The 8667-nt window shown below is 46.6% G+C and overlaps 1 long non-coding RNA gene across 1 annotated transcript; it reads right to left on the bottom strand.

The window, feature by feature from the left end:
• Positions 1 to 326: 326 nt before the first annotated feature.
• On the bottom strand, positions 327 to 6089 carry LOC132069848 (uncharacterized). Its single transcript, XR_009417830.1, has 2 exons — positions 5910 to 6089; positions 327 to 1916 (listed from the first exon to the last, which is right to left on the bottom strand). It is a non-coding gene; the product is annotated as an uncharacterized LOC132069848 (long non-coding RNA).
• Positions 6090 to 8667: the final 2578 nt, after the last annotated feature.

Genomic DNA, 8667 nt, shown 5'->3' with positions numbered 1-8667 from the left:
CCTTCTCGCCGTCCTTCCCTAAAACAAACAGGAGGCGAGTTCCGGTCCTGCGTCCTTAGACGTCTTATGGCCGGAGCCTAGGCTTTTTTTACCAACCACCAAATCCAAATCCAATTATCATCTTTTTCCAATATAAAGCACCTTCGGGCTTACCTTGGCAGTTGTCCAACAGGCGCGGGGTGTCGGTCACGACCGATGACTCCCCGAGAAGTGCTCGGTGCCGGCTTGGAGTGGATCGGGACGCGAACCGCCCCAGCAGCCCTTGGAGTCCTGCCGCGGTCGCCAGAAAACTGTTGCCCGATTGATAAAATGACACAGAACTCGGATAAGTTTTGTGGGTGCTTTATTAAGGGCCCGGGGAACTGGGGGACTCACGTCCCAAAGTCCGAGCCCCCGAATTCGCGTATGGGTGCTTCCCTCTTATACATGCGATTCACAACAAAGTCTCTAAGGAACAGTTTCCCCGTTCCCCTTGCCTGGTCACAGACCCCTTGTGATACATTCCTTGGTTCACAAATAAGATCATTAATCCTCTGCTTATCTTACTCTAAGAGCATTGTATGCTGCCTCTAGACAGTTTAGCATTCTTACCTTCTTGCACTAGTTTAATTATTTATTAAATCTCTAAGACTACCTGCTAGGTAACACACAAAACCCAACACACACTTTCAACGGCTACAAAACTACTTTTTAACAAACCAGTTCACACACAACTCACTATAATTAAATATTTTGCTAAATTTCATTTCTTTTCCAACAATATCACTGATTGCAAAGGATGTGGCATTAGCTTGTTTGCTCAGCCAGCATCCAACTCGATCTAATTGTCTCAATGCCACTGCTGAAGCCAATTGGGGTAAAAATATACCTGCTGAAACCCTTCTGGCAGCATTCCAAGGCATAAAATCACTCTGACAGTTCTCCTCATAATGAGGGACAGCTCTCATTCTCCTTTGTTTCTTTTTCATCACTGCTTTGGCAGTGGGGGCAATTATGGTGAGCATACCAATGCTACAAGGGCCACCTTCAAGGTGAGCTGGAATGCCTTGCCAAGCTCTGTCTCCACAAATGAACCAATACCCTTTCGGCAATTGCTGTGGATATTGATCCATCTCAGGAAGCACATCCCAACTGTTCGAAACATTACACCAAAAACTCTAATTTTTATATGCAAAATAATGAGGGGTAGCACTGTACTTTGGGGGATCACCTTTTCGCCAGGCATGAGTCATGAAAGTAAAATAAAAATCCATGGTCAAAGAACCAAGGATTTCTAATTCTTGAGGTTCAGATGCTGCCCTGAGAAGTTTTTTGGACCAAATGTTCCAATTGAAGGAGGAATTGTTTCCATTGTCAATTCCACCTGGCCTACCATTGGATTGTTTTTTGACCAAAGGCAACTCTTTCACTGGCACACCAACCAGACAGGTTGAAAAAGGCTTTTCTGGTTCCAAATTAGACAGACATATAGTATCCGATCCGGCAGCCTTGGCTAAGGTCACCCAAACATTTGTTTTTGGTTGTTCCACAGGCAAATCTGCACGACAAAAAACAATTAAAATCAAGCAAAACAAGTATGCCATTTGAACTTGCCCCATCTCTTTCATGAACTAAGTTTTGGCAGAATTCTTTCTACAGAAAAACAATAACCTAAGCTTTTGCCAAAAATTAGCTCTGTTAAACAAACATTCAGCATTTAATTGGCATGCTCATAAATAACATTGACACAAAATCAGAGTTCATGGGTTCCACCAATGCACAAAAAACATCAGGCACAAGGAGCGTCAGGCGAGACCCGGGATCCTTCGATTCGGCTCACATCTGCATACTTGCTTCCTCGGTTCTGGGCTCGTCAACAGGTTCTGAGGTGTGATATGGTTTGACGTTTTTGGCAGGGACCCACTTAATTCTAGCACCTGTGGAGACAGAAGCATACCCTTTGCCCCACGTTATTAATTGAAACGGACCTTCCATCTGTCCAGAGTCAGGGTTTCTAATTAGAACAGGAGGATGTTCTTTCAGTTTTGCCTGTGTGTTATTTGAAAAGTGCCTAAAGATTGGTGGATCAGGTTCTGTACTTGAACTGTTTAGAAAATTAAAAACGTACAGAGCCTTGTTCAGTCTCATCTGTGGGGTGATCTCCATTCCCCCTCTGTGTTGATCTAATATGCGTTTTAGGGTTTGATGTGTCCTTTCAATGATTGCTTGGCTTGTGGGAGAGCGGGGAATAGCAAAAATGTGCCAAACACCCCATTCATTTAAAAATGTGGCCAATTTTTGAGATATGTATGCGGGACCATTGTCAGTTTTTACTTCTTGGAGTACACCCAATGAAGAAAAAGCTTGCAGGAAATGATGACAGGCATGACTGGTCAGGAACCCACATTTTACAAAGGAACCCACTTGCCACGGAAGTTATGTCCAGATATGGACAACACTGGACAAACCAGACCAGCGAAGAGCTTTTGTTATTTTCAGCACATCAGTCTCAGGACATTGTTAGACAATGGAGACAGGATGTTAACAGCTCGCTGATCCACAGGGAATGTCAGGGAAGGTGGAGTATTACAGAATGACATAAAACCATCTCAGTCAAGATTTCAGCCAATCATACATAGAACAACACATATTGACAAGCATTCTATCCAATCTTATAAAACACATGTAATGGTAGTTAAAACAAAGACTGGTTCATAAGAGACAAAGAACAGAGCTCTATTCATGCTAACCTTCTAAAGATATACATTAAATAACCTTGTTGCCATCCACAAGCCAATTCTACAGAGGCGTATTGTTATTTGTCACGTATGCTCTACTGCTTGGGAAACTTTTCCGCTGTATTTGCAATGCTAACAAAACTTCAGTCTGAGGCCTATACTTTTTTAACCATTTCCTAAAAACCCTCTAACTTTATGGATTCCAACAATACACTGCCTTTGTATGTTAAAAACACATTTCTTTGTATCACCGTATTTATTGCACAGGGCTCTGCAGAGGAAGATGATGGCAGGCAGGGGTGCGGGGGCAGCCAAGGGGACCAGGGGAACCTCGGGGCCGGGGCCAGTGTCATTTGTGTTCAGCCACAGGGCGGAGCAGCGGTGGCCGCTGCCTGTGGGACCCTGCGTAGTGCCCGGCATGATGGCGACACTGAGACCAACAGTGACATCTTGACAGCAGCAGAAGACCGGGAGCTGCCAGTGCCCGGCCAGCCCTGCTGCGCCCAAAGGAGCTGGTGATCCCCCTGCTCCCCCATCCCCACTTGAGGAACCCGGAGTGCCCCGTGCCCACACACATCCCACCCCCGCTGCTGTGACACCCCCAGCACAGACCCACCAGTCTGGGGCTGCCTGGATCTCCCCTGGGTGGAGGCTCAGGTGGTGCAGGAGCTCCTGTAGAAGGCAGGGCACAGCCAGGAGAAGCCTGAGAGGGACTCTGGATCCCTCATTGCTATCTCCCTCCACCTGCCTGACAAAGATGTTGCCACAGGGGTGCTGCCGACACCCCAGGACTACGAGGCCATGCCCATGGGCAGTTCGGGCTGGCCATGCTGCAGGGTATGTGCTGGAGTGCTTCTGTGACAGACACGCTGGAACTTCAGTATGAACTGGCATGCAAGGCAGCAAAATGGGACCCCACTCTTGACAGTTTGCTGTCATCTGGAGGGACATGCAGTACAATTGGAATTGACTGCATCAGAGGTGGAAGCACAGTCCCACCACTTTCTATAGACTGATCCAGACTGCACTGAAAAGGGTGAAGCTCTGGAACACAATGACCAGAGCTTCAATGACCTCATTGTATACGGCAACACAGCAGAAGATGTTTCTGAGAAACAGGAAAAAATAATTCAGATTCTCTGGAAAGCTGTTTTTGTCATTAAACAAAATAAGGTCAAGGGACCTGCCCAGGAAATCCAGCTCCTAGGAGTGTAGTGGCAAGATGGCTGTCAAAAGATTCCTGCAGAGTGCCCACAGGAACTCTACAGGAATCTGCAGAGATAGCTGCCATGTCCTCACAGACCATAAAGAAAAAAAACACAGGTTTTCCTAGGCGCTGTGGGTTTTTGGAGGATGCACATCTCAGAATACAACCAGATTGTAAGCCCTCTCTGCCTTGTGACACAGAGGAAAAACTATTTAAAGTGTGGCCCTGAACAACAGCAAGCCTTTGAAGAGATCAAACAATAAATTACTCACACAGCCTTTGGGCCAGGCAGGACAGGATGTGAATTAAATGCTGTACACCACAGCCTGGAGCCTCTGGCAGAAGGTACCTGGAGAGACTCGAGGATGACCTCTTGGGTTGTGGAGTCAGATACAGAGGATCTGAGCCAGCTGTACTCCAACTGCAGAAGAGATTCTTGCAGCCTATGAAGGGGCTTGAGCTGCCTCAGAAGTGATTGGCACTGAAGCACAGCTTCTTCTGGCACCCTGACTACCAGTGCTGGGCTGGATGTTTAAAGGAAAGGTCCCTGCAGTATGTCACACCACCAATGCTACCTGGAGTATGTGGATTGCCCTCATTATGCAACGAGCTCAAATAGGAAATGCAAATTGCCCTGGGATCTTGGAAGTTATCACAAACTAGCTTGAAGGTGACAACAACTTGACCAGCTTTCCCAAAGGTGAATGCAATTCAGATATATTCATATATATTCTCCTATAAAGGGAGACAACTCATTCCAGAGTGTTCTCCTTTAAATTGTCTGAAACCAAGACACCAATGACAGGGAAAAGGGAAATATAACCCCCATTTTTAAAAACGGGAAAGCCAAAAACCCAGAGAACTACAGACCAGTCAGTTTCACGTCTGTGCCAGGCAAGATCATGGAGCAGATTCTCCTCGAAATTATCCTAAGGCATATGGAAAACAAAGAAGTGATTGGTAACAGCCGCCGCGGCTTTACTGGGGACAAATCATGCCCTGAACAATTTGGTGACCTTCTGTGTCGGGGCTACAGCGTTGGGGCAGAGCAACGGGCATCATCCGCCTGGATGTATGCAGAGCGTTTGACGCTGTCCAGCATGACATCCTTGCATACGGCCGTGCCAGCCCCACCCAACACGTTCGTATTTGTCAGCTCATTCTTGGGGTAGCGGGGTGGGGTTCCACGCACGTGGGCTCCCCCTTGCCCCGCCGCCTAGCTCAGCAATAACCCTGGCGCCGCAATAACCCTGGCACAGCCATAACCCTGGCGCAGCAACAACCCTGGCACAGCAATAACCCGTCGCGTATCCTGCCCCATCCCCGGGGTATCAGGAGCGGAGCCTGTGAGCGCCGGTCCCCTCGCCGCCCCTCTCCTCGTACACCGAGCGGGCGGGGGTCGCTCCGGCCCGACCCGGCCGGGGGCAGAGGCGGTGGCGGCCCGGGAGCATCTTCCTGGACGGGAGGGTGCGGGCAGCCCTCGCCCCGGCCGTCACCAGGGCCGGACGTCTCCGCCTCCTCTTCGCCCCCGGAGCCGCCGCGGTGCCCGGGCCGGGCCGCCCCGCTTGCTGTCCGCCGGCTGCGCGGGAAGGCCCCGCTTCACACCCGGGCAAACGCAGGGCAAGCGTCCCCCGGCTTTCCCTTCCCCCGCCCCATCCCTGATGGGACACCCAGCACTTCGGCCAGGGAACGCGTCCAGACAGCCCCTTCTTGCTCTCCCTGGCCGCCGCGGGAGCCAGCGGGGCGACGCGCCTTGCGGCCTGGGCAGTCACGCACGCACCCTCCCGGGGTCCCCTTTCCCTCAGGATCCTTTCTCCAGAGAGGCGTTCCTGACTGGAACCTGCCGGCTGCAACAAGGGGTTTGCACACCGGGGTTATGATCCCAGGAAGAAAGGCACCTGGATTCTGTAAAGCATCATTTAAATATAAGACTTTAACAAGCTAACATAAAGCATAAAGAAGGAAAAGTGTAGAGTTAAACTTACATCTCCCTTTAGATGCTGGGAACTCCGTGTTGTGTGGCACTGGAGAGTAGCAGCATGCCCTACAGTTTCCATCAGATGCAAGGATTGGTTTGTTCTGGTCATTCAAGCTTTTGTAGGATTTTCTTACAAGAAAACAACTCCATTCATCATTTCTACTGTCAAACAGAGAGGATGTTCACATAAGAACTTTTTGGTTGCTGTGAGATAAAGGCAAGGCCAGGCAGGTGTGTAATCACTGGTTTGGAGTGGGAGTTGCTCCACTGTTATCATCACCCGACCAAATCTGCCCTGTACCAAGGCAGAAGTGCAAGCATGGCACAGGCCTGAAGGTGACGCTGTTGGTGCACAGCACAGCACGGCTTTGTGCCTTCACAGAGTCACTGTTAAGTGGATCACCAATCCTCAATGTGCAATGCCCTTTAGGTCAGAATCACTGCAGGAGCCCATAAAAGTAGTTTGAGATCTTTGTCATTCTAGAAATGGTTTGAAAGGTCCTGAAGTTAAAAGCAATTGTTCTCTGTAGCAGGGAATTTAGGATATTAGTGTGGAGCATGTTGTTTATGCTGATGAGGTAGAAGTCTATACAGAGTCTCTTCACTGACATTTTGGCAGTATAATTTGTTATTTAAGAGAAGAGGATTGTACAGAAAGGCTGAGTAAAAACCAGTCAGCAAGTTTTAATGTTCAGAATGTTAGCTGGAGCTCAGCTGGGACATAATCAATAGTTGTCATGAAGGAGACTTTGGCCTAGCAGGCTGCATCCAGCTTCAGAATGAAAGAACCACTGAGATTTATCTGTCATGCACGGTATCTTCTCCCAGAGGTTCTTAGCTAAAAGACATTCTTTGATAATAAGATTGCTGTAGTTTGACTACTAATTCCACTGAAGTCTGTTATAAACTCCAGAATGATACTGAAGGTTATTGAAATTTTCTGCTGGCTACATAATAATTGTCTTTACTTATTGACACCAAGTATGTCACCATCTCTGTCTTTTAGTTTCTCTTCTATGGATATTCCTCATTTTATTATCCTTGCCATTTCACTAGTTGCTTTGTAAATGCAATTTTCTAATTAATGGAGCTACAGCAAAGACTCACTTGTGTAATGTTTGGACTAACTTAAAGCTCCACTGAGGTGGCCAGGGATCATCTCACAGGCCTTGCTGAAGAGCAGACCTCTCTAAGCACTACTCAATATCATCCACCTCCTCCTGTTCCACAGCACCTTGGGCTTGGTGCTTATTTCTCTTACACAAAGTTCATCTGCAAACACAACAAGCAAGCTAATGTCTTTATCAAATAGCAGAAATAAACAAGGGAAGTCAAGCATACTCTTCATGTGAAGTTCTTGAGCTGTGCTTCCTTCATATAGCAACACTTAAAGCTTTCTGAGGGCAGCAAATGTAACCTCTTATATCACCAGTGTTTAGTCTATGAAGGATCTTTTTGGCTGTTCTGCTACCCTTGAAGTAAACATGACAGAGATTGTCATTCCCCTTGTAAGTCAGAAGGACCATCTGGCAGTACATTAGAACAGTATTCTATTAAATTCATCAGCATGCTAATTATAGGATGACTAGTGAATGGTTAAACTGCCAGATGCTATGAAGATATATCACTGTCTGTTTATGTAGTTAGGCAAACGTTTAATTAATGCTCCAGCTGCTGTGTCTGCTTTACCTATGAACATATCTAAATTGCATTCACCTGTGAAAAAGGCAGGCCAGTCATTGCCTTTCAATAAGAAAAGAAGCTTAAACACAACTTTGGGGCAGCATACAGCACGTACATGTATGATTTAAATATGCATCCTGGTAATTGCATCAAAACTAATTACAACTCTTCCACTTCAGTTCCTGGATTGTGCTCCCTGATCTTTTAGTGGTCTTGCAAGTTTTGAAAGCTGAGTTGCTTTGGAGACTTCAGCAATGCCATGTTAGAAAAACTCAATATACAGCCTCAGTTAATAGGATGTCTTTTTTTTAAAAGCCTTTTACTTTTCCCCATTCTAAGTAGTCTTTCATTCAGAAAACACTGAGGGTAAGTGACCTTCCAATATCACACAATATTTACTACTGGTCACAGTGTGTTTAACATTCCCATGAGGCTGCTTCTGTACTGAAGCACTGAAAAACAGAGCCCATTTGGGATGTGGCCTTGGCTAAGGATGATTTTCAAAGAGAGTGTAACTCCTTTATAATTGAAAGTGTTTGTACTTCACTCTATAATTGAAAGTGTTTGCACATGGCTCTATTTGTTATTGTAAGGTCTAAGAGATCTCATCTCTTTAGAGATGAGATCTGGAGAAACGGGACTTAGTGATCTAGCTAAAGTCTCCATTCACTCGAGCTTCCATTACAGTTCCCTTGTTTGTGTTTAGGAATCAGATTTCAGAAAGGTGCTTTATTTCTACCTAGTAGCAGGCCCATAGTTAACCTGGACTTTTCATAGAATCCATCCCAAGTCACAGACATTGTGGAGACCAAAAATGCACATGGACAACAGGCTGAGATGCAGCTGCAAATCTCAAGTCCCCTGAGTCAAGAGCTTTCTTTGGATGGGCAGCATCCTTGGCTGGACACAGTCTGTTTATCTCTGTTGATCGCAGAAGGTGTTTCATGCAACTGAGATTGCCAAAATTGTGTTGCAGTTTTGCAAAAAGCTCTTGGTGTGATTTTGAAATGGGCCCACAAGCATTTTTCCAGACAAGTCACGAGCACAGGAGTTACTACATAACAAAGAGCAATGCCAACAGG

Source organism: Ammospiza nelsoni, chromosome 2 (assembly GCF_027579445.1).
Source record: "Ammospiza nelsoni isolate bAmmNel1 chromosome 2, bAmmNel1.pri, whole genome shotgun sequence".
NCBI classification, from domain to species: domain Eukaryota; kingdom Metazoa; phylum Chordata; class Aves; order Passeriformes; family Passerellidae; genus Ammospiza; species Ammospiza nelsoni.
The sequence above is the reverse complement of the archived record's forward strand: the minus strand, read 5'-3'. Positions and strand labels throughout refer to the sequence as shown.